The sequence below is a fragment of the Canis lupus genome, chromosome 9 (genome assembly GCF_003254725.2).
Source record: "Canis lupus dingo isolate Sandy chromosome 9, ASM325472v2, whole genome shotgun sequence".
Taxonomy (NCBI): domain Eukaryota; kingdom Metazoa; phylum Chordata; class Mammalia; order Carnivora; family Canidae; genus Canis; species Canis lupus.
The window spans coordinates 26,056,969-26,082,965 of record NC_064251.1 but is presented as its reverse complement, the minus strand read 5'-3'; the positions used below and the strand labels follow the sequence as shown (position 1 = coordinate 26,082,965).

General features: G+C 51.0%; 2 long non-coding RNA genes across 2 annotated transcripts; one reads left to right on the top strand and one right to left on the bottom strand.

Annotated features, from left to right (window-relative positions):
* The first annotated feature begins 5,562 nt into the window (after positions 1-5,562).
* On the top strand, positions 5,563-19,357 carry LOC118355855 (uncharacterized). The gene is made up of 2 exons (XR_004819116.2): positions 5,563-5,689; positions 16,430-19,357. It is a non-coding gene; the product is annotated as an uncharacterized LOC118355855 (long non-coding RNA).
* Positions 19,358-19,627: 270 nt separating this feature from the next.
* On the bottom strand, positions 19,628-24,470 carry LOC112655448 (uncharacterized). The gene is made up of 3 exons (XR_003133676.3): positions 23,432-24,470; positions 21,795-21,901; positions 19,628-20,287 (listed from the first exon to the last, which is right to left on the bottom strand). It is a non-coding gene; the product is annotated as an uncharacterized LOC112655448 (long non-coding RNA).
* Between the last annotated feature and the right edge of the window lie 1,527 nt (positions 24,471-25,997).

Genomic DNA, 25,997 nt, shown 5'->3' with positions numbered 1-25,997 from the left:
AATTTCAAAAGCATTATGCAAAGTAAGAGAAAAACGGGCAAAAACATTCTCACATGATTCCCTCTACAGGAAATTCTAGGAAAATCAAGACAATGGTGACAACAGGGTCATAGATGACCTGGGTCTGGGGATGGGTGGGGAGGAGATTGACAGCAAAAGTGCACCAGGACACTTTTTGTGGTGATAGAGATGTTCTATATTATGATGGTGGTAGTAGTTACAGAGATGTACGCATTTGTTAAAAAGCATTGGATGATACACCTTAAAATAGTGAATTTTATTACATATAAATTATACCTCAATAAAGCTGACCTCTTCCAAAAGAAAACCTCCAAAAGGGGATCCCTGGGTGTCTCAGCAGTTCAGTGCCTGCCTTTGGCCCAGGGCGGGATCCTGGAATCCTGGGATCAAGTCCTGTGTTGGACTCCTGGCATGGAGCCTGCTTCTCCTTCTGCCTGTGTCTCTGCCTCTCTCTCTCTTTCTCTATGTCTATCATGAATAAATAAATAAAATCTTAAAAAAAAAAACCTCCAAAAAAAAAAAAAAAAGTGGGCAGCCTGGGTGTCTCAGTGGTTTAACGCTGCCTTCAGCCCAGGGCGTGATCCTGGAGTCCTGGGATCAAGTCCCACGTTGGGCTCCCTGCATGGAGCCTACTTCTTCTGCCTGTGTCTTTGCCTCTCTCTCTCTCTGTGTGTGTTTCTCATGAATAAATAAATAAAATTTTTTTTTTAAAGATTTAAAAAGGGCCAAAGGCAGGTGCTAAATCGCTGAGCCACCTGGGGATCCCCAATAAATAAAATCTTTTAAAAAAAAGTTCTATGGGGATCCTTGGGTGGCGCAGCGGTTTAGCGCCTGCCTTTGGCCCAGGGCGCGATCCTGGAGATCCAGGATCAAGATCGAATCCCACGTCGGGCTCCTGGTGCATGGAGCCTGCTTCTCCCTCTGCCTGTGTCTCTGCCTCTCTCTCTCGCTCTCTCTCTCTTTGTGACTATCATAAAAAAAAAAAAAAGTTCTATGAATCTAAGTATCTGCAGTCCAGACTAAAATAACCTATTCTATTTTTAGTATATGTGCTGCCAAAGCGAGCACAAAATAACCTATTCTAAAGACAGTTTTACAGAATGACAGAAAATTATTCTCTAATTAGCCTGGATATACTACTTCAGGATCCTTTCAATAGTTGTCCTCTGCCAGAAACACTCCTGCTTTCCATGCTTCTCCAAGATAACTCTTTATCTTATTTTTCAGATCTTAGTTTCAGCATCACATCCTTATAGACAACTTCCTTGGACCACTTTCAAATTATGTTCCTTCATTATTCTCTATCATAGCACCCAGTTCCTTGTATTCTTCAAGTACTTTATATGAATTAGAAATTAAATGCTGGCTTCTAGGTTAATAAATTTATTTGACAGAATATAGTTTCATGAGGTCAAGAACTGTTGATTTTTGTTCAACAAAACAAAAGGCCATTTTCACCATGACTGGCAGTTAAAGGGTTAAAGATTAGTATTTACCAAAAAATTAAGAGCTCTCATTAAGTGACAATGAAAAGGCCAATGATAAAAATGAGCTAAAGTTTTGAGGCACCTGGCTGGCTCATTCGGTGGGGCATATGACTCTTGATCTCAGGGTTGTGAGTTTGATTCCCATGTTGGGTGTAGAGAGTACATAAAAATAAAATCTTAAAAAAATAAATAAAATGAGCTAAGGTTTTAAATGAGCCATTTATAGAAGAGCCAATAATCACAGGGAAAGATGATCAAGCCTGTGAACAAACATGCACTCTCACACTATATATATCTCAGGTATATTAAAGGCTTACATTTTTTATTTTTTTTAATATTTTTTTATTAAAAAATATTTATTTATTTATGTATGATAGTCACAGAGAGAGAGAGAGAGAGGCAGAGACAAAGGCAGAGGGAGAAGCAGGCTCCATGCACCGGGAGCCCGATGTGGGATTCGATCCCGGGTCTCCAGGATCACGCCCTGGGCCAAAGGCAGGCGCTAAACCGCTGCGCCACCCAGGGATCCCCTAAAGGCTTACATTTAAAAAAAAAAAATAAGGAAAAACAACATTTAGGTGTCGTGGTAGACAGATTAATCCCCCACACCCACCCCACCAAAGATATCCTTACCCTAATTCCTGGAATCTGTAAGTATGTTACCTTATACAGCAAAAGGGCTTTGTAGATAAAGACCTGGAGAAGGGGAGATTATCCTGGATTATCTGGGTGGGACCAATCTAATCATGTGGATCTTTAAAACTGGAGAAACTTTCCTGGCCAAACTAGAGAAATGAGACCTCAGAAGAATGAAAAGAAATTTGAAGCACTAGGAGGACTTGACAGGCCATTGCTGGCTTTGAAGGTGGAGGAGAGACAGGTGAGAAATGTGGGTGACCGCTAGATGCTGAGAACAGCCCTCTATTAGCCGCTAGAGATCAGGGGTCCTGCAGTGTAAGAAGGCTTACATTCTGCCAACAACCAGAAAGAGCAAGGAAACAGATCCTCCCTTAGAGCCTCCAGAAAGGAACACAGTCCTTCCAATTCCTTGATTTCAGCCCAGTGAAACCTGTGTGTGACTTTTAATCTACAAATTGTAAAATGACAGATTTCTTATAGTTACTTGTGGTGGCAATATGAACACTTTGGGTCAAGGAGAACTTTCTAAAGAAAGCCAGATACAAAAAAAAAAAAAAAAAAAGGAAAGAAAGAAAGAAAGAAAGAAAGAAAGAAAGAAAGAAAGAAAGAAAAAAAGAAAAAAGAAAGCCAAAAAAAAAAAAAGAAAGCCAGATACCCCAAATTTCTATTTAAAAAAGATAAAGATCTTTGATCTTATTTTAAAAACATATGGAAAACATACCATAAACAAAATTGATAGAAAACTGGGAGAAATGTTTGCAATGGAAATAACTTACAAACTTAGTACAAAGAGGGGGAAAGGTGTTATTTTTTTAAAAAAAGATTTTATTTATATTTATTTTAGCAAGAGAAAGAGTATGCAAGTGGGGAAGACTTTCACAGAGGAGAATATAGGAATGGCTTAGAGAACATTCACAGAGGAAGATATAGGAATGGCCAATAAATATATGAAAAAGTGCTCAACTTCACTCATCTCCAAAGAAATGCACATTAAAACTACAAAGAGATACCACCTCACACCTACCAGAATGACTGCTATTAAAAATAAACAGAGGGATCCCTGGGTGGTGCAGCGGTTTGGCACCTGCCTTTGGCCCAGGGCGTGATCCTGGAGACCCCGGATCGAATCCCACGTCGGGCTCCCGGTGCATGGAGCCTGCTTCTCCCTCTGCCTATGTCTCTGCCTCTCTCTCTCTCTCTCTCTCTCTGTGACTATCATAAAATAAATAAAATTTAAAAAAAAAAAATAAATAAACAGAAAAATTACAGGTGTTGGTGAGATGTGGAGAGATTGGAATTCTTATGTGCTGTCCATAGGAATGTAAAATGGCACAGCCATTGTGGAAAACAGTATACAGGTTCCACCAAAAGTTAAAAATAGAATTACCATATGACCCAGCAATCCCATATCTGGGTATAGACCCAAAAGACTTGAAAGCAGTTGGGGTGTCTGGCTGGCTCAGTTGGTAGAGCATGTGACTCTTGATCTTGGGGTTGTGAGTTTGAGCCCCACATTAGGTGTACAGTTACTGTAAAAAGATCTTTAAAAAAAAGATTTGAAAGCAGGATCTTGAAAATCTGTTTGCACACTATATTCACTGCAGTGTTATTTACAGTAGTCAAGAGGTAAAGGGAACCCAATGTCCATCGACAGATCAATGAATAAAAAAAATGTGGTATACACAGCAATGGCATATTATTCAGCCTTAAATAATAGGGAAATCTTATCACATGCTGCAAAATGGATGAACCTTGAGGATATTATGCTAAGTGAAATAAGGTAGTCATAACAAGACAAATATTGTATGAGTCAACTTATAGGAGATATCTAAAGTAGTCAACCTTATAGAAACAGAAAGTAGATGTCCTTGCCAAAGGCTGGAGGAAATGGGAGAAGGAGGAATTGTTGCTTAGTGGGCATAGAGTCAGTTTTGCAGACGAAAAAGTTCTAGAGATCTGTTATACAATGATGTGAATATAGTTAACTATTGAACTGTCCACCTTAAACGGTTATGATGGGAAGCTTTGTTTTAATCACAATTTTTTAAACACACCCACACACACGTTGGAACATCACCATAATGATTAAAATGAACAAGATAGACAACGCCAGGTGTTAGAAAGTACGTGAGCAACTAGCTCTCTCATACATTGCTGGTGGGAGTGTCAAATGGTCAACCACTTTAGAAAACTGTCAGTATCTAGCATACTATTCCTATCCCATGGCAAAGCATTTCCAATCCTGAGTCTCTAAGTGCAGCCCCAAACTGGGAACAAGCCAAACATCCACCAAGAGAAGAATGGATAAATATATTGGGACATATCCATACAAGGGAATATGACACTAAATGGAGTATGGCGATAAATAGAATGAACTACTGTAGCATACGGCAACACGTACGATTCCCATACACATAATCCTGAGCTCATGAAGCCAAACACAAAAGAATACATAACATTATTACATTATATATCTTTTAAGGACAGACAAAACTAATCTATGGTGAGAGAAGACAGAGTTATGGTTACTTCTGGAGGTTATGAACTAAGAGATTTTTTCATTGGAAGGAATTATAAGGGAGACTTCTGGCAGGCTGGAAATATCTTGACCTAAGTGGTGATTATATACATGTGTACATATGCAAAATACATTGAGCCATACAGTTAATATCAGCACCCTTTGCTGCATTCATACTATAATAAATAGAAAGTACAGAAAAGGAAAATAGAAAAATAGTCATGGAAGCAAAATTTAACTTTACTATTATTTCCATATTTGTGATTAATGAATATAGAATGGCTACAGAATAAAATCACCATGCGGATATGTTTTGGTCTCCACAGTGAAAGTTCACCAGAACCTGCAAACCAGAGGAGGATGAAGAGGCAAAGCATCAATCACCCAGCCTGCTCCTGCAGATTCAGAGGAAACTAAAACCTGGAGAGGGGGTGGGGCTGAAGTTCCAGGGTAAGAGCAGGGGAGCCGGGCCTAGAACTCAGATCTCAGACACACCCCACCCCCATCCTGGACAGCCATTTGCAGGAAAGGGCTGGATTACCAGTAGGTCCCCAGCCTTTTGCTGGCTGAGGAGGAAGGTCTCAGATCTGAGGCCAAATAACTCCTGGAGACCAGCCAGCTGGGCTGTTTTGTGGCCCTTCCACGAGTGCAGGTAAGTTGGGATCTCTATCTGGTCTTGGAGAGAAAGAGAAAAGCCTGTGGTTTCAGGATGCCATTCTAGTAACCAGAAGGGCAAAGACGCAAAGAGATCCTAAGGGTTGGGATGGAAAGTGAAACTTCCAAGTTCTTCCTTTGACCTTGGCCAAGGTCGTTCCCTTTGGCCTCACTTGTCCTTATCATCTAATGAGGGGAGAATCTCATTTAAGGCCCAGCGAACAGAAGAAAGGAACAGTTGGTAGGGCAGCCCTCAGCCTGGTGCTGTTCCCTAGGCGGGACCGAGCCCCAGATAGGCGGGGCACCAGGAAGGGAGCGCGGGAAGCGCCTGGCGCTGCGCTGCATCCAGCCGGAGATGGGCTGCAACAGGGTGAGGGTCTGGGGGAGGGGGACGGAGGAGGGCCCGGGTTCTGCGTCCTCTACGTGGATCGGTCGCCTCCAGCCAAGGGTCTGCACGCCCCCTCCTCTTCTTAGACTCCTCTGGCCTTGCCCCTCCCTCTCACATTCCCAACTCCCAAGGACAACTTGTCGCTTCAGAAACCCTCGGGGCTTCTTTCTGTCCCCCAGACTCTTTCTCCCCTACTTCTTTTGTCTATGTCTGCATTTGACGGCTTCTCTGGGAAGCGATCCCCGCATCTCCTTCTCTCTTGTCCGTTCTCTCTCTCTCTCTCTCTCTCTCTCTCTCTCTCTCTCTCTCACACACACACACACACACACACACACACACACGAGTCTCTCTGTCTGCCGGCCATCTCGGCGCCTTTCCTCCGCGGCTTTGGCCTTTCCCCACGCCGCGCAAGGCCCACTCTTGGAACCGCCGCGCGGTCATCCGACGGCGCCCCAGGAAGGGGGCAGGTGAGATTGGCGGGGGCCCCGCCCGGGCGGAGCGGAGGACGGTGGCGCCCGCGCCAATGCGCCCCCTCGGCCCTGTCCTCGCCCCTGTCGCCCCCTCGCCGGCTCCAGGGGGATAGAGGACGCACGAGTCTCCTTGCACCCGGGCGCCCCAGACCTAGACTCTGCGCCCAGAGGCCTCACGGGCGGGGGGCGGCAGCCCGAAGCCGCCGAGCCCTGGGCCCCGGAGTCGGCACCTGGGTCCCTAGCTCTGGCGCGCCCAAAGCCCGGGTCGCTGCAGCCTCTGAAGACGCGCGGAGGACGGCGCGGTTCGGAGAGGTAGGTGAGACACTCCCCGCCCGGCCTCCGCTCGCCGCCGGAGGCCGCGACCACGCAGCTCAAAGCGAGGCGCAGAAGACCCCTCTGGGGTCCAGCAGTCCCCGGCCGCGCTGTGAGGCCAGCGCGGGCCACCCCGGGCCGCCGGTTAACCTTGGGCTCCGGACGGACCCAGCCTCCCGGGTGGGGCCTCCCGGGACCAGAGCGCAAAGCCTTGACCTCCCGCCCCGCTCGCGCTGGACTCCTGCTCCTAGCCGAGGAGTGTGAGAGGCCGAGGCTCGCCTCCCGTCGCTTCCCCGCAGCCCTGGCTCCCCACAGCCGCGGGCTGAGCGTCTCCGCAGCCTCGGGCCCTCTCCGCAGGGTCTCCCCCTTGCAACTCCAGATTCCAAGCGGATGTAGCCAGAGAGACCGGGCTGTCCGTCCCGAATGGCCTCGCGGGTGGGGGTAGCTTGGAAAGGGAGATGCTATTCTTTCTCCGTGGAAATTAGAAATTGGCCTGGAACTCTGGGTCCAGACGGGAGCACCAGGCCCCCCGGGGGGTAGAATCAGCTCTCTCTCTAGGAGTCCCCTGCAAGGGATGGAGGGAGACTGCTAGGAGGAGTCTCTTCCTTCTGATGGCTTTTCCCTGCTGCAAGGGAATCCAGGTTTCCTTGCCCTCTGGATTGTGCTGGGGCTGGGGTGGCCTCCTGCCTAGGAAAGCATGTATCCAAATCTGCAGGGATGCCTGGGCCGCCATCTTACTTGAAACTCACACTCCCGAAAATGATGCCTGTGCATTTTTGTAGAGGATTTGGTTGTTCATGGTAAGGAGCAAAAGGAGGGAAAGGACCTCAATCTGTATGGACTGGTTCAGGGGCACCTATGTGCTGTTGAAAAGGCGTGCAGAGAGAAGTAGACATAAAGGGGTATGCAGTATTGTGGGGTCTCTCAGGAATTAGTAAACCTCAAGAATCAGTGGGAATTCCTGTATCAGGGCAGCTGTGCCTTTCCCAGTATTTAAGCACCCGGTAAAGATTGAGGATTGGTTAAAAAAAAAAAAAAAACATGCAAAAGAGACAGAAAATTATGTGCTCCCAGTTGTGCTCAATAATAAGGTTCCAGGTGGGAAATTCACATTTTCACCTGTATACACCCCCTCTTCCAAATTAGACCAGTGCATGGTATATTTCACATATTCCACGTATGCTAAATGTGGAAACATACAGCACAGTACAAGCATGATGACCCATCATGGAATGGAGGTGTTCCCTGAGTGAAAGTTCACATTTCTCAGTGTATTTCTCTCACCCTTGAAGGAAGAGAGTCTGGGGCTTTTTCTGATCTGATCTTCCCTGCAAATCCTCTTTGGAGCTGCAGCGCCTCCCTTTCCCTAGAGTCTAGAGCACTTGGTTTCAAGTCCAGCGAGGCCTCCTCACTACCCCAGTCCAGGAGGGGTGAAACCCCCTTCCACTCCCAACCACAACACCATAGACTCCCCAGGAAGTGCATTACCCTACCTCTGCCGTGGTTTAGAACCACCACCCCAACACAAACATACATGTGCACACTACCTCAGAAGAAACACAAGGAAAGGCTTTACTAACCCCAGGCAAGGCACTATGGGAGACCTCAGAGGCCCCTAAGGGGAGCCCCTCACTCTTCTACACTGCAATTTGGGAGACTCAGACCATCCTGAGCAGACGGTTGGCACTTTTGACTTCTCACTGCCTTGGAAGCCACTGACCTCATGATTGGAGCATCTGTTAAGCTGGGAACTTAGTCTCCTGCCCACTCTGTCTCCAACTCCTCTTCCTGGCCTGATTAAAACAAATATTAGTATTCAGATGCTGTTGGTTTAGAAAGAGAGGTAGATTTTTTTAATCTATTGGAATTATCTCCCTCACTTTCTCCTCCCTCATTGCTTACTCTCTGACTCTTAGGTTTTGTTTTCTCTTCCTCTCCAAACACAGAAAGACAGAAAATCCATGACTCTTCTGGGCTTGGGGAGAAGGGATGGAGAGAGAAAGGAGAGAATTTTTGACCCATCCAGTCAGCACCAAGAACTGTGATTGGAGGTGCCAAGTTGTCATTGTAGACCTTGCTGTCCAATGCTTAGACGTAGTTTGATTCTGCAGCCCCCATACCCCAAGATCCAATGGCACCATCTTCCTTAAGAGGAACTAAGGATGTGAGACTAATGCAGTTTTCAAAAACAGGAAGAAGAGAAAATGCTCTAGTTATTTGGGTGGCCAGATGTGGAGGCACATCTGGCAGTGTGGAGGCAGTGTGTAGCTTGGGCAGGTCTGGGCTCACAGAAAAATAAATGAGTCCTCAGTGCTAACCGGGTCGAGGCCAGGCCTGCCACCGAATGAGCCTTGGCCAGGGTAGGCTTGGCCCTGACCTGGTGGGCAGGAGACCCTAGGTTGTTCACCAGGTGGAGGTGGTGGGGAGGGGGGTTGCTGGAGATCCCCGTCCCTTTCCTCCTGCCTGGCTGCCCTACTGGCCCTAGAGCCCAGTCAAAAATCAGGAACAACTGAAAAGGAAAAACAAAACAAAACAAAAAAAATCCTAAAAACATCCAGATTTGCAATCTACTTAGACATCCAGACCCATCTTGCAAACAATGGAGAAAATTTTCTCCTTGGTTGACTTGCACCTTTCCACTCTCCAATTTGGTAATACATACATAGGGTCAGCTTGAGGTTTCAGGTTTTGAGGTTCAGAGCTCAGTCTCTAGGGAGCTAGGCTTCAGGGTCTGTGACCTCTCACCTTTTCCTATGTTCCCCCTGCCTCCTTCCCCTCCCAGACCTTCTCAGAAGATGACTAAGGGCTTTGTGTAGAGCCATGAAATCCCACAATTTCAGAGGATTTCACACTCCTTGAATGCCAGGTTAAGAATTCCTATTTGGATTGATCAGAGGAGTCTGTGCCTGGAAAATGTTGAGACCAAATATGGTCATTAATGTAGGTTTTCACTTTTTTTCCCCTTGGGCTGATACCTCACTGCTTACTAGGTGGGTCTCCACCTGCAGAAGCCCCCAGGAGGCTCTCTTCTCCCCACCACTGTCTGTAACCCACTAGGATCTGAAAAGTTGCCCAAATCTCAACTCCTTCTTCCTCAGGAAGATGCCAGAGTGGCTACCTCAGCCCACTTTCCATCCTTGCCCTACCTCCATCCTCAACCCCAGTTACAGGAATAACACCCTTTATCTTGCAGGGATAATTAAGGCCAAAGAGCCCCATCCTCATCACATCCCATCTTGGGGCTCCCTGAGGTGCCCGGTTTCAGTCCTCTGCCTTTGAAGTACAGCCGGGCAGCTGTCCAAGGCTGAATCTTGGCTTGAGTGGAAGTGAGGATTTAGTCCAAAATAACCTGGATATTAACTAATCATAATGAGAAAAATAACCACAAACTTCTGAGCCTCCACTATCCAACGGATTTTTTTTTCCCCTTAAACTACGGCCAAGGCCCCCGACTCGCCAGGACCGGTCAGATTGCCCCAAACTCTTTTATGGCGAGAGAAGTCAATACCCAAAGACTTTGTCCTTTAAAACAGTGTAAGAGGGAGAGGAGCCAAATCGCTACTTACCTCTTGCTCAGCGGTTGCGCTCCCAGGCCTCGGGGACCTCCCGGCTCTGAGGTGAAGCGGACGGAGTGAGGCCCCTCGCAGCCACCTTCTCCCTCCACGGCTCCTCCTCCTGCAGACTGAGGTGTCCCTGCCTCGCGACTCCTGCTGCAGCTCCCGGGAGAGACCGCGTCACCGCCCTCTGCCGTGGGACCAGGTCTTGGGGGGGGGGGGTTCCGGGGGTTCCGGACAGTCGCCTCTCCGTGCGAGGGATTTGTGACAGCAGCGCCCCTCGGTCCCCCAAATCCAAACATTGCTGGGAGCTGTGCGGAACGTCCCCAAGTCCCGTGCAAGGTTCCCTTGCGCTGGGCCAGCAGCGCAGCGGTCCCCGACGGCACGCACCCCGCAGTGCTCGGTTGGGGATCACCTCCCGGCGGGGCGCGGAGCGAAGGTCTCAGGGCCGGCTCCGCGACGGCCTCCCCGCGGCGGGCAGGAGGACCGGGAGGTCGCCGGGCAGGTTGGCGGCCGCACGCAGTGGCCGCAGTCGCCGCGGAGACTCGGCGCGCCGCCCGCCCCAGCCGCCGCCGCCAGCCCAGTAGCAGTCTGGCGCCGCAGGGGTGGGATCTGCAAGCCTGGGACGGCCCGGCTCCGAGCCCGGGGCCTCCCGAGGCGGGAACCTGGCGGAGGGATTAGAAAGGAGGCGTTCAAACCCGCCCAGGCGTCCGGAAGCGGCAATAAAGGGGCGAAGGGAGGTCGCAATCACACAGGTGCCCCCTCGGACGCCGCAACGCCAAGGGCCGGCGGACTCCCGGCGTCTGCGGTCTCCCGAGGAGATGGGGTCGGGTGGGGGCTCCGGCCGGCCACCCGCGGCTGTGCAGGCTGACCCAGCGCCTCGCCTCAACCGGGATCTTGGCGCGCGGGGACCCGCAGAGGCTGCGACAGGGCGCGCTTTCCGAGGGAGCGTCTTGCCGCTCTTCTGCCCCGGGGGCGAGTGGGTCCTGGGATCGGCCACCCCGCGCACCCAGAGTTCATTTGCTCCCTCCGGCCTACGGCGCCTGCACCACTTGCCCCCATTCCCGGCCCCGGATTTCTCCTCCTGGATGCGCCCTTCCTCCCCACAATTAACTAACGATCTAGCGAAACCCCGCCAGGTCCACCTCTATCCTCCCGAACCGGCTAATTAACCAGAGAGCCTTAAGGAGACCGAGGAGTCCTCAATGGGCAGTTTGGAACGAGGGGGCGCTGGCGGAGTCATTAACCTCCCGGTAAAGATGGGTAAAGGAGACGCGCCTGGCTGCCTCGCGGCCCCCGTGGGCCCTTCTCAGCACGCGGGTTTGCCGGCTCCACCTGCCCCCGCGCTCCGGCTCCCGGCTCCTGTCTGGCTCCCTCTTTGTCATTCTCTTTAGCTGCTTTCAGCGGCCCCTTCCTTTGTGTCTGCTTCTGTCTACCTGTTGACGGCCTCTCCCTCCCCTACCGCGCCCAACCCGAGGCCAAGAGAACTTTAAGGTCATGGCTAGCGGCCCGGCTGGCCGTCTAGGCTCCCGGGTCTCAGACTCGGCCCCTGGGCCCTGGCTGGGATCCAGGGAGCTAGAGATCCATCCGTGGATCTCCGCAGCGAGCGAGTCCTTTCCGAGGGAAAAACGGATGCTGAAACTTTCAGTTCCTTTTCCGTATGGGCCAACTCGGGGCAAGGCCACAAATGGCAGAAGATCCAGGCCCCAGTGGAGAAAAAGCTCCATGTCATTTTCAATTAGAGCCCCAGAGACCTTGCTCACTCCTCTGCGCGAGCAAGGGTGCAACGAGGTCAGGATGGGTTTGTGGGCCCACCTGTCTCTGTCCTGGAGCGCCCAGTACCTGTGAGCAGGTGCCCGTTTTTCTGGTGCAGGCCAGGTGACAGTATTCACCAGACCTTATGATATAATTGTTCGTCTTCTCTTTTAATTTTTCCTGTCAGATGCCCAAGTCTATTTCACTGCCTCCCTCTGCGTCACATTTGAGGTATTTGTATGTGAATGGTGGGTGAAAGGTTCTTAACTCTTCACTCAACTGATACTTTAAAATACTGATGAAAACTATTGATTCTTTCCGGAGGGCGGGGGGATACTTTTGTAGTACTCACCAAATCCCACAATTTCAGAGGATTTCAGACCCCTTGGACCCCAGGTTAAGAACTCCTATTTGGATTGGTTAAAGAAGCTGATGTCTGGAAAATGCTGAGACCAAATATGGTCAGTTAATACAGGTCTTCACTTTTTTGCCTGTAGCTGATACCTTGGTGTTTACCAGGTCAACCTTCGTCTTTAAAAACATCCAAGCAGCAGTGTCCCTCTCTCCACCTCTACCTGCATGCGGGGCCTGGGTTCCCAGTGGGAATCGGTTTTTCCTCTTTCCCTGAACAGGGTCTCGAGCTTTGCTGGGGAAAACTGATCATGGACTGGTCCAGGGTGGGACCAGCTGCTAGAAAGAAGTGGGACTTGGGCAGCCTCCCAGGAAATAAAAAAATAAGTACTGAAACATCTGGAAAGGGAAGGCTATCTGGTGACAACCCCCTAGGTAATGCTGTCTGAGGGCCAAGCAAATAGGGATCAAGCAGTGGAATGTTCTTTTTTGTTCCTTATTAATCTACTTATTCAGTTTCCTCAGAGACCCCAACTCATTGTGGGACTGAGGGTTTAGCCAGGGTTAGAGGCTGGGGATTCCAAACTGTGGGTTGAGAGGGGAAGGACCTGCTCCTAAAAGTTTTTGTAATTTTGTTAGTAAGGAGCCAAGCACATCAGGTAGCCCCTGCCAAACCTGGAGGACCTCTAGTTTCACCCAGTCTGTGTGTTGTGGCTTCTTTAGACTCTTCATCCGCAGCCTAGTAACAGCTCTCCAGCCTTCTCCCTACCTGTGACCTGACCAAGCTGGAACTCCCTGAAGAAAGTCAGATTTCATTGAGGTCTGGGAAGTGAGCAAAATTCCTTCTTCTAGGAGGACTACCTACATTCAGACAAATTAAGGGAACTGGAAATTGGGATGCCTGGGTGGCTCAGCGGTTGAGTGCCTGCCTTTGGCTCAGGGAATGATCCTGGAGTCCTGGGATTGAGTCCCGCGTTAGGCTCCCAGGATGGAGCCTGCTTCTCCCTCTGCCTGTGTCTCTGCCTCTCTCTGTGTGTCTCTCATGAATAAATAAATAAAATCTTAAAAAAAAAAAAGGAAGAGGAAATTATCCAGCTTATCACACACACACACCCTAACACACACAGACACCACAAAACCCAGCCCCTCCAGGTTAGACCTCAATTGCCTACATATTTCAAGCAAATGCTTTTTGGGGAAGGAAAGACTCCAACCCATTGCTAGTTGTCTTTCTCTGGGCTGACACAACCACCACCTACCAGCCCCCACAGTTCTGGGCTGTAACAAGAAGCCAATGGCTGGCTAATAGTATTCAGACCCCTGCCTGAAAATAAAAAGGAAAAATAAACAATTTTCTGCTTGGGACAACTTAAACTGAATAATTCAGGCTGGGAACACCTGACCTAAATGCTTTTAATCAGAGCAGAAGAAATATATGCCCATTTGTTCCCTACTTTACTAATTAAAAAAAAAAAGCTAATTGGTGTTCTCAGGAACCTCCGACTGAGGGTCAGGAGCCTCAAGCCATCTCTCCACCCCTTCTCAATTCCCTGTGCCCCACCCCTCCCCCCACAAGGCCATCCGCACCGTGGAGTTGGCCTCTTTCAGACAGACAATGGGAGGGGGGTGCCCTCAGACCATCTGGCCCCGCCCCTGCACCAGAACTTTGGCCCTGAAAAAGCAGTGCTGTCATTGGCCAGAAGTTCTCACCCAGCAGGGTCTTCCCCCTTCTGGGATCCCTGGACTAGTTTCTGGGAGCAGAGACCTCTCACTGGCTGCAAGTCAGCACTGCTAACTAGGGGGGTGCAGCTCCCGCTGGAGCCCCAGAGCTTAGCTCAGTGCTAGGCACACAGTAGACACTCAGGAGATGTTTGTGGAATTCAGAATGAGAGTTCCCACCAGGCAAAGGTCTGTGATTTGTCTGGAGAGTCTCTGAGGCTGATGCATGGAGAACCCCAAAGCTTCCTGATGCCCAGGAAATGAGCAAGCTCTAGTTTTTAAAAAGTATTTCTCAGATATTCTGCTTTAATTCCAGCTCTCTGGGTCCCCTTTTTCCACCCATTCTCTAAAGCAGGATCTTGCTCACTCCAGCAAAAGGAAAATGCTCATTGAGAAGCTGAATGAGAATATGCCACCACTTCCCAGACCTTTCCCCCACCAGATCCAGATACTTCAGGCTAAAGGGAGTTTGAACCTGAAATGAGCCAGATAATTGCCCCAATTCTCTGCTCCTTATTGAAGAGGTAGTTACAGGCCAAGGGGTTCAAGGGGCCTCACTTTTATGGACATTGCTCTAAGTCAAAAGAATACATTATACATATACAGGCTGAGAACATACCCTCCAACCTAGACTAGCTCTCTGAGAACAAAGCAGGCTTCCTCCTCCCCCCCTTCCCTCCTCCCCCCTCCCTTGTTCCCTCCTTTTCTCTTATTATTAATAGGTATTATTTACTAAATACTCCCTGTTCACCAGGCACTGTGCTAAATCCTAGACACATTGTACATTAATTAATCCTTACAACAACCCTAAGAGTTAAGATATCCAGATTTTGCAGATGCAGAAACTGAGTCTCCTTATCCCAGCATAAAGCCTGTGTGTGTGTGTGTGCGTGTGTGTGTGTGATATGTTGATATGATACCAGCAGATCTGAATGTTCAAGTGGTATAAGGGGGATGGAAATAAAGAAAATTGACAATGAGAAGATCTTAAAGTTTTTGAAATATGGAATGTTTTAACAGAAAGCAGATAGTTTCTCCTGCCCTAAAGTGAACAAAGAAGTGATGCAATTAACTGGCTAATTCCCAGCCCCAAATGCTTTCCCTGGAAATGGGCGGATAATGAGGCCGACAGTATGTTCGCAGTTGAATTCGCCTGATGTTGCTCCATTTCTCCCCCTAACTTTTGCGAATCAATTGGGCAATCACAGTGAGACGCACAGACGCCTCCCGGACGCTCGCATACTGGCACGCGCACGCACACGCACAAGATTGCTGACACACACAGACCCAAATTTATCCTGCCTCTGGAGTCTTTTATGATTCAGCCTCGGGAATGAAAATAGAGTTTGGCGAGGAATAATGTGCCCGAGGCTTGCTAGGGCGCAGCTGCTCCAGATGTGCTCTCAGTAATTAGGCGTCCAGAGAACCCCTGCCCGGAGGGGAAGGCGCGTCTCCCGGGGCGGGCGGAGGACCTGAGCCCTGGGCGGCGCTGCGCCCCTAGTCTGCCCCGTGGTGGGGCGTGCCCTTTGCTGCCCTGGGCCCTGGGGGCCCCCTGGCTCCTCTTCTTCCCTTCCTTCCCCGCAGGGGGTTCTCGGGGACCACTGTCCTAAGAGGAACTTTGGAGAGATGTGTTCAAGAAGGCCTCACAGTATAAAATGGCATCTCTGCCTTGGCAGAAGTAGAGGGACCCCAGTTTTTCCTACCCTGTGCTTCTCAGGTTCTGGGCGTCTCTGAGCTTGGACTCATAGGGACTGGGTCCCCGAGTAAGGCTTCTTTTTCCCACCTGTACTTTGGCTTCCTTTCCTATAATTCGACTGGCCATTTGAACCAAGGAGAGTGACGTTACTGTCTGCCCCAAAGTCCTGCCTCCTTTGGGTTTATGGGCCAGTTGTCTATTCTGCACCTTCTCTTAGTCATCAGAGCCTCTTACAAAGTATTCAAACCTCACAATACCCCATCCAGTAGGTCGATTTTCATCCATACCTTGAAGGACTAAGGCACTTGCCCTCCATCAGGCACTTCTAGGGAGGTTATGAACACTGAGCTGGCCATGTCCGGAAGGGAGGGTCTTGGCTCCCAGTCCTGTATGTAGATGGTCCTGCATCTGCTTCCAATTCCCTTATGTGCTCCTCCAAATCTTAAATCCAGAAAACCTCAAACTTCCAAACAGACAACCCCCAAAGTCTGCCTTTCTGGAAATGAATTTTGCCTACGAGGAATACATTTTTTGCTGGGGTGGTGCTAACGTGAGAACATTCGGTTCTCAGAGTAGAGGACGTGTCCTCCGGCTCTGCCTCACCATTTTAATAGCTGCTGTGATCTTGGGCTAACCACTTCAGGTCTCAGTGTCTTCGTCTGCATTATGGGCGGGTGGGGGCTAAGGATTCAGGCGCTGCCCTTGAGCAGGCCTCTGGCGAGATCACAGGCGCTGGGGCTATGGAAGGCTCCCCCCGAGCCCGGAATGAGTGAGGGTAGGGGGTGGGGAGCGGAGGGAGCCAGGAGGAGCTGCCGATTCCTTCCCCAGCCCTCACCGGTTTCCTCGTGTTTCTCTTGCTTGGCAGAGGGCGCCAAAGGCGACGCGCCGGCGGCCAGCTGGTGGCCAAGCCCAGCGCGTCTGCGAAGCGGCCGAATCACCACCGCGGGACCCAGAGCAGCGCGAGGACTCAACGCCAGGGCGCCGCCTAGAGGTCGGCCGCGGCCTCGGCTCCCCCGCCAGCGACAGCAGAGCGGCTTCCCCGTGGCGACCAGAAATCCGGGTCAGAAAAATCCAGCCTGGGTCTCAGGGATGCGGCTTCCGGCACCTCAGACTGCTCTGAAATCCACCCCTCCCGCATAAGGAACCGTAGGAAAGGAAACGGAAGAAGAAGGCCCAGACATATTTATTCTCCTTGTGACTCCAACTAAATGGAAGTGTGTGTGTGTTGGGGGGGGGGTCTCCATTTGGGTGTCTTTGAGAATCCTGGGTTCTGCATCTGAGTCTCTACTGCCTCCTCTCACCATTCAGTGGCCAGTCCCCTTCAATTATGCTAGAACTCCGCTTTATCTTCAAGGAGGGACAAAGTAGGGAAAAGTTGCCCCTAAATCTTACAGCATGCTCACCTACACTTTCTGAATAATTTGGAGATCGCCAGCTTTGGGGAGAGTATTCAGAAAACATCTTAGGGTGAAAAGAAACATTGCCTAAATGGCCTTTATTCACTGAGTGACCATCAGTTCAACTAGTGTCTGAGTGGCATTCAGGAGGGTGCCTGTTGGCACTAGCGCCTCTGTTGGTGGGTGTCTGTGCTGGGCATTGAAAGTTGACTCATTTGGGGCCAGGCCACCCCGGAATAAGAAGGCTGGCTGGCATCTATGGGAATGTATTTGAGGGTGCAGTTCAGCCTCATGCAGAGAGTTGTTTTTTAAATGCAGATCCATGGCTAGGGATCGGGGTAGGGAGAAGCTACAAAACCCTTGAAAAGTATATGCACGTCTTGCATGTGCACAGATCCATCTGTTCTGTGGCCGTGGCCTCTTCAGATTTTCTAGCATCCAAGACTCTAAAATGGTTCAATCCCCTTTCCTCGGCCCGGGGAATCATGAGACCCAGGTCAGCAATGGGCAGGGAGCCGGCAAACAGACCTGCCCCCATTGCAGGCCTCTAGAGTGGGGCAGAGGGTGGGTAATAACAGTCTTGAATGGTGTGGAAACTACTGGCCTCCCAACCTAACAGCTCTCAGAGGCAACTCCTCAGAGGAGGGGTGACTGCTAGTAGCTGCCATCACAGTATTTTTTAATAAAAATAGAGCATGATAAAGAGTGAAATGAGGGAGTTCGGGCACATAATAAGGAGGGAGCTGGAGGTGCCTCCTCATGCATATCCTGGAATATGAATATTGGGATGGAAACAAGCTACTTCCTGTCTTCCAGCTGTTAATAAGCTCCCCCCTTCCTCCTCCTGGGGCAAGGAAGGACCCAGAGAGCACTACTCCCAACACGGACTGGCAGGGATAGAGTGGGGCTGCCTTTCAAAAAATTTTCAAACTGTAGACCATAGTATTTTCCCTACCCATGCCATTTTTTATAACTTTATTTTTTTAAATTTTCTTTCTTTCTTTCTTTCTTTCTTTCTTTCTTTCTTTCTTTCTTTCTTTCTTTCTTTCTTTTCAAGTAATCCCTATGCCCAACGTGGGGCTCAAACTCACAACCCCGAGATAAGGAGTTGCATACTCTGTGGAATGAGCCAACCAGGTGCTCCTGTCTTTTTTTATCACTTTAAAAAGAAGTCGCCAGAAGTGGTTTTGGGGCCTTTTCTGGAATGAGGGTCCGGCGTGGAGCCAGCAGGTCACACAGGGCCACACCTGTGTCCATCTGGGAAGAAGGGGCTGTCAGTACACCAGACCCCCTCCAAGGTCTGCAGCCGGACCCAAGTCCTGGACCCAGCCCTGACTGAACCCGATTTCATCTTAGCCCTCCAACAACTCTTAGACCAGAATCCTTGGTATTTTTTTTGCTGAATAACCGTGAGGCATGATCGAATTCTTGGCTCTCCCACCCAGAAGTGTGCCTAAGCAGACCCCTCCAGGAGACAAAGTGAGCAGAAAATCAACTTCACACCCACTTATCTGGAGCCCGCAGTGAAAAGGGATTTTCCGTGGTCTGGATTCACCGCGGCCTGTCAGCGATTCCAAATCCGGATTCCACAAAGTTTAGTAAAAAACAAAAAACCAGAAGCAAAACAAAAACAACAACGAACGATCCAGTAGTGGAAAAGAACTATAGGGAGGGCAGTGGAAGTGCCAGGTAGTGGTTGTTTTTGTTTGACTCGGAGGCTTTGAAGGAGCCGGACAGGAGCCGGTGGCAGAGCTCGGGCGACGCCAGTTTGGACACGACTCGGCGCTGGCCGTCACCTCCACTCTGGCCAAGACCGGCCTCTCGGTGTCTCTTCTGGGAGCCCCTGCCCTCGCTCAGCCCCTTTCAGGCCTTCTGAGCCTCTCTCCCCTTTGAGCAAGTACCTGGCAGTAAACGGGTGGGGCAGGGCAGAGGTCTGGCAGCTAGAGACCGAGGAGGAGAAAATAAAAAACCCGCTTTCGGCGGAAAGATGCAAAGAACCGAGGCCACAGGGCGTGGCCGGCAGAGCCCCGGCTCCGGCGGGGAAGGACGGGGCGTCTGGCTCCGCGGTGGCGACGAGCCCCGAGCCCCGGGAGCCGAGGGGGCTGTGCGTGGGGCTCGGAGAACTGTCAGCCTAGACGGTGGCTGCCGTCCTGGCCGCCGCGCTGGGCGACTCCCCGAGGAGGCGAGTCCCCGGCGGGCTCGGCCGAGGCAACGTCCCGGGGGCCGGCGGCCGAGGCGGCTTCTCCCCACGCGGACGCAGTCCGCTCGGGCGAAAGAAAGGGGCCGGGGCGCCTGCTTCGGCGGCTCGTAAATTTGTTTCCCTTTCCTTTAACCCGCCCCCCGGCCGTCTTTCTTTTCAGGACATGAGGGGATGTAAACCATTTGAAGTTCATCAACACGGTGAAGTTTTATTGTATTTCCGGTCCCCAAGATTTATACCCGGGAGGGGGAGCGGGCGGCCCGCAGACTCCCTCGCTCCCTCGGACTCCCCCGCCGGACACGTGGCCGCTCGGACCCTCGCCTCCGGGGCCAGGGCGGGAGGGAGCCGGGCCGGATGGCGACAGGCCGCTGGCTCCGCACCGCCCGCACCTGCCGCACCTTCCGACGGCCGCTCCCGCCCCGCGCCGCTGCCGCCGCGCAGGTGAGTCCGCCGCCCCGGCCCGCGGGGCCCCCCGCCCGCTGCGGGCTGTGTGCGTGGGCACCTGCGACGGCGCGGGGGTCTGCAGGGGGCAGGAGGGGCATCCGTCGGTGGGGGCGGGGAGCGAAGGGCCCAGGCTGAAGGTCAGGAAGGAGGATGCAAACTTGTTCTCTGTCCCCATCTGAGTCCTCAGCCTCTCGGCTTCGTTTGCGAATTCGGAATGGATGGTCCTATCTGGGACGGCTCAGCCCCTGCGGAGCCAGTGCCCCCACCCCACCCCAGGACGTTTCTGGCAGGGCAACTACACAGCGACTGTTTAGGTCAACCCGCTGTTCTTGCCTGCCGTGTTCTTCTGTTTGCTCCCTAGTCTTTCTGGTACTTTCTCACACTCTGCTTTTCTGTCTGTGTCTCCAGCAGTCACGTTCTCAGCACTCACCTCCACTCTCCTGTCTATACTCAAGTATCAAATCAGGGGTTTGGCTCAGGGCTCTCAGAGCTACCCTGAATGACCCCAGAATAGAGGCACTAGCCCGATGGGGAGTGTAGACACACCTTGATAACCATCTGAAGGTGAGCAATCTTATCCGGGGAGACCTCCAGCTGCAGAGACGGTGGTGGAGAGGCGGTGACCAGGCAGGTGTATCCGTGAGACCCTGCCCAGGCCTGGGGTCCCCATCCACGAGGGCTCCTGGAAGAGAGCAAAAGTCACTGGAATCTGAGCTGCCAGGACTGGCTCCAGAGGCCTGCCTCCAGTTCTTTGGACATGTTGTTTACTAGCAACTGGGTTCTGTTGGGAAAGTTGTGGAGGAAAATGAAGTTAGCTGGCCAGCCGATTTGGCCCACAAAATGGCTGCAGGGGCCTGCCCTCAGTGAGCCCTTGACCTGGAGCGTGAACTGGAACTGCTGAGTGAATTAGGTAGTTTCATGTTGTTGGGCCTGGATTTCTGAACACAACAACATTAAACCACCCGACTCACGGCAGTTACTGCTCCTCGCTTAGCTGGAGGAGTGGGGAGCTGGGTAGGGAAGCAGAGGCAGGTCTAGTACATCACCCATGCAAAATGGTGAAGAGGTTTGAGGTCCCTCACCCAGAAGCAGCGAGGATGTTCCCCTGGAAAAGAGATCTGGGAAGTCCTATGGTGTCTTTCTGCTTCTGTATTTTTTTTTTTTTTTTAAGTGTGTGTTGGGAGGGAAAGGGGGAAAGTGGAGCGTTCCACTCTCCAGAGGCACCTTGCTGGGCTGTTGCATAGAGCCAACAGCTCTGGTTAGGGTTTCAGGCTTTCTGCCTTGGGATCTTGGGCTCCTGCCTACATTTAGGTTTTCCCAAGTAGGTCTCTCCAACTTGGCAAATGCTTGATTTCAAGAGATACACAGGGGAGTCCTTGAGGTCCTTGTAACCCTTGGAGGGGGAACAGGACTCCACTTCAACAGGAAGCTTCAGGTCCTTGAAGAGGGCTCAGTATGTCCTATTCTGAAAGGGAAATAACAGGATCCAAAGTAGCCTCAGCCTGGGGGCCTACAGGGGCCTTCCTAGAGCCCCCTAGTGGGGCAGAGGTGAGGCAGAAAAACGTCCTACCTTTCCCAAGCCCTCAGCTCCTTCCCCACAAAGTGGCCAAGGCTTCCCCATAGACTCCTGGGCTGGGCTGCAGGTTAACCTCATCCACTGGGACAGGGGCCTGACTTGCTGGCTAAAGGGGAGCCCAGGCTGTTAAGCAATTCGTTCTAGACTTATGGACTGCCAGGAGGCCGAGTAGGGGGGTGGGGCAGGGGCAAAGCTGTGATACCCTCTTTGACCCCAACCCATTTCAGGCTGCTGGCTCTCTGCCCAGGAAAGGAATAACTAGAAATGCTGGCGGAAGGAGGGGGCCGGTCCAAAGCATAAGCTAACTTTTGTTCCCAAACTTTCCCCCCTGCTTGAGGCAGAGGAAGTGTGCAAAGGGGCCGGGAAAGAGGCCAACCGGATGGGGCTCAGGCGCCAAGCTGACATGGAGGGTGAGGGTGGGGGTGGTGGTGGTCTTTGAACAAGGGGCATCTGCTAGGAGTGGAAGGGCCCTTAGGAGACCCACCCCCAGCCCTGGAAGAAATGCAGCCTTCAATCCACCATCCTGGTGAGCAAAGGCCAACAATGCTGTTCCTTGACATTTTCTTGTCCTCCAGCCTGGGTGGAGGTGGCCTGGAGTGTCTTACTGCCTTACCTTTCTTCTCTCTGGGCCTCTCACAAACCTGCCCAACCACTCGGAGCCTGGAGCCTGACTGTCTTCCATCCCTGGCGTCTCTTGGCCACCCCCTCCCAGGAACTGTGCTGTAAAAAGAAAAAAGGGGGGATGTTAGAGAGAAAAGAGGAAATAAAGTCTTTGGAAAGAAGAGAGTTTTACAACAGCCACAGGTTTTATGGAAGCAATTCCGTAATAACCTCCTACCTGCTCAGCTCCTTTCCGCCCCGCCTGCCGCCCACCCCGTTTGGCCTCCTGGATGCCCCCTCCCAAAGAGCCAGCCACCCCCACGGCCTTCCAAATCCCTGATGGCTGAGAGTTGGTAAGAAGATTCCCGAGGTCTGCTTGGGCCGCTGACCTCTCCGTTCTGCCTTTCACCTCTGACATCCTGGGAGGGAGATTTTGCAGAAGATTTCGTTACTTTCCAATTAAAATCCCCACTTGGAGGGTTTAGAAGCACTGGGGTTTGAACCCATGTGTGTAGATTCGATGTGATCCATTTTAGAGGCAGTTTTGGATGAAAACTGAAGGTTATGGGGACCTTGATTTCTTCGCTCCCCCTGAAGCAAGATCCCCACACCTCTATCTTTCCCAGAGTGGGTCTGGATTCTGGTTCTGGGTCAGAAGAAATATCTCTGGCTGGCTGGGGACATAGACTTGGGGACCTTTCTGATTTCGTTGGAGACCGCAATGCTTTGGTATGACCCCCACAGTTACCTGAGGGCTTTCACATTCAACTCATCTTTGCCCACTGGCCAGATTCACACTTGTGAGGGACACACTTGTGCACAAGCAAGGGTGCCCTTCATTCTTATGCCCATCACTACCATGAAACAAGGATCACACAACGCACGCTGTCCCTGCAGTTTGGGATGAGATATGCAGTAAAGGGTGTCATAGTCAGACAAAAAAGTCACAAAATTTCATGACCTCTCCTGGGCCAATTCAAGGCATTTCCTTCACCTTCCAGAGAAATATTTCAGGAGAAAGTTGTAAAAGAATTCAGATGTAAGTCACATGCATTTGTTGGAGGATGCGGTATATATTTTGCTTGAATATCAAGTCAACAGGAGATTTTCAAGCAAAGCTTTCTAATCAGCTACTGTTTTATAGCCAAAATTCAAGTACACAAATACTCAAGTTTTTGCCTTTTCCATAAGTGTGTGATGGTTATAAAAATGTATGCACAAGCTTCTGGGTGATAGATCTTCTTATATGAACAGAATTGCAAACCCACATCATTCACAGGGGTTTTACACGCATCCACATACGCATCATCGGATCTTCTATGTGAACGCCCAAGCACATCCAGTATTATAAGTTGGGCATATTTATTTATTACATAGTCTATACACTGCATAGAGCACAGCCACTCTGGGTCCCCATAAATAAATATCAATTTGAAATATACCTACAGGATACACACATAAATTCAAATACAGCATGCATAAATTTCAGTTTAGCTTATCTATTAAAAACAAACTTTTCCCCCTTTCCCATTTATTGTTTTTCCTTTTGTTTTTCCTTCTCTTTCTTTTCCTTCCCTCTGTTTAGATTTTCTCTCTCTTCTCATTGACAAGAATCTCTCCAAAAGCTGCCCCTAAAGCACAGGCACTCACCGGCTGGGCTGGTCCTGGCCAGGGTCGGCCTCTGTTCTCCCCACTTCGGCCTCGCTCCTGGCTGCTCTGGGCCCCAGTGTGGCCAAAGGTTGCAGCTTTCCCCTGCCTGCCCTTCTCCGAGCCACCAGTTACTGGCCTTAGCTGTGTTCAGGCGCGGCTCCGGTGCTGGGAATGGCTGGAGCCTGCGAGGGAAGGCAAGGTTTTCCTTCTTTCTCTTTAGGATTAGGGGTGGGGTGGGGAGCAGTTTGCTCTCAGGACAAAGTGACACCCCCCCCCACCCCACACTCAAGCAACCTCTCTATTAAGCATCTTTAGAAGCTGGACTCCAGGGCGGCAATCCTGTTTGCCTCCTTCCTTCACAGTGGGTACCATTGTTTGGGAGAGCAAACAAGGTTTTGAGGGTGTCCACAGACTCAGAGCACCCAAACAAGGGGCTTCTTCCCAGCTGACCCTTTAACCCTTCCCCTGAGCTGGAGTTGAGCTCCAATTTGGGACTGCAGTGTTTTCTAGAAAGCCTGGCTGGGGTGGGACCATTGCTTGATGTATCCTCATCCCCACCTGGAGGGAGGAGAGCTAGGGTGCAGGGTACAGAGTCCAGGGCTTGGGCACGCATGTTCATTCTCTTCCCTCCAGGGTTGCCTCTCCTGAGTGGGCTGAGACCTCAAAACCTGTCATTTTGAAACTGTCCCCACCCTCCAGTTTTAGGAGCAAAGGCTAAGCTCTGGTCTCAGAAAAGAGGCCTGGGTCTCCTCCTTACCCAGCACCTAGGAGCCACCAGGGCTGAGGAGCAAGTCCCCATACAGACAGTAGCTCACAACCTTAGACCTTATCTGCTGGGACTCTCTACCCTTGTAGGGCACAAGTCATGAGGCCAGGTATTCTTCCCCTAACTTCTTCCCTAAACTAAGGGCCCCTCTCGACTTCTCTCTCGTATTGCAGAGAGAGGCAGCAGCAACGTCTGGGCGGGGAATGGGAAGCAGAAGGGCTAGTCAGAGCCCAGCGCCTGCACAGCTTGGGTCTTAAGAACAGCCCAGCGCTGTGACTTTTCTATAAATAAAAAAAAGGCCCTGCCCACAGTCCACATGGCCTTTTGGGCCCTAATTTATATACTAGAGAAAGTCATATACTCAGTCCGCCATGCTTCATAACACCATTATTTATGGCAGGAGAGAGGTTTTTTTTTTTTTTTCTTTGAAGAATGTATTTATTACAGGTAAAGCCAACAGCAGACTCCATACGTCTGGCAAATCGAGAACAGGTGCTTTGCCTTAACTGTGATTCATTCACTCTGCGCGCAGCTTTCTCGCTGTTGAGTCCGGAGAGCTCCCTTGACTTTTCCAAGCGTCCAGCCGCTACTTAGAAGAATTTGCATCTGATTTTTGTTTTCCCACTTGGGTCCCATGGAAAAAGCAGAGCTTCATGCTGTTTGGTTCCGGATCTGCTGGGCTGTCGCCCTCGGAGAGCTGGGGTGGGAAAGGAGGGGGCCGGCTGGGCGCCGGCATTGATCTTTAAAAAATCATTTTGAAATCGCCATAATGTGAAGAAATATGGCGCTTCACCCTCGTATTTCACACGTAATGACACGAGATGGCTTCATTTGGAAAAGAAAAGCGGGCGGGAGTGTGTCTGTGTGTGTGCGCTCGCGGAGGTGATCCACAGCCTTCTGCACGGCAGAGGGGTATGTGGCCAAAAAGATAAAACCTCACATTAGAATGGCCCCGCTTTTGTTGAAAGGACAGGGCTGGGGACAGCCTATCGGTTAAGGGCCCAGGGCCCGGCGATGCTAAGAAAACCCGCCCCAGCCTGCTCCTAAACCCAACCGGGGGAGAATCGGGGCTGGCCAGGGGCTGCGCCTCCCTGTGCGCCTGCACCACAAGAAGCCACTGTACCCAGGGCACAAGCTGGAGGAGCAGCGGCTGGGAGATGAGCCAGGAAGCCAGCCGGGGCCCCAGGGGAGTCCCAGCGCAGAGCCGCAGAGTAGATACCAATAAAACGGGCTATCTGAAAGCTCCAGCCAGAGAGTTCACAGGAGAGAAGGCGAGCGGTGGTGGAGAGACTGACCCGCAGGCTCTCTATCTACCCTGGTACCCAATACGCATATTTGGAAATCTATCAGGACCGCAATGCCCGCCGAGAGGAACCATCCAGAAGAGGTGAAAACTCACTGGTCCCCTTCTTCACTGGGTGTAAGGGGAGATATCCCTGGGACCCCTCCCATGCTTCTGCTCTGCTGACACCTTAGGGAAGTTCCCTTAACCCTTTCTCACATTCAACTTCCCCCCAACAGGCAATTTTAAGGGCCTGGGCATTAGCTGGGAAGGATAGGAATAATGGATATGCCCTAACTGCCCCCCCCCCCCACACACACCCCATACTTCCCTCTGACCAGGGCCAGAGAGAGGCCCTGGGAATTTAAAGGAGCTTTGGCTAGTTGTATTAAACTCTTTCAGAGGCTCAACTTTCCAGAGCCTAATGAATACCTTTAACCTCATGTAGGTTCTAATTTTAGGACAGCTAAATTTTAGGATCGTTGGACACTCACCCCCTTTTATTCCCCTCTCTTCTC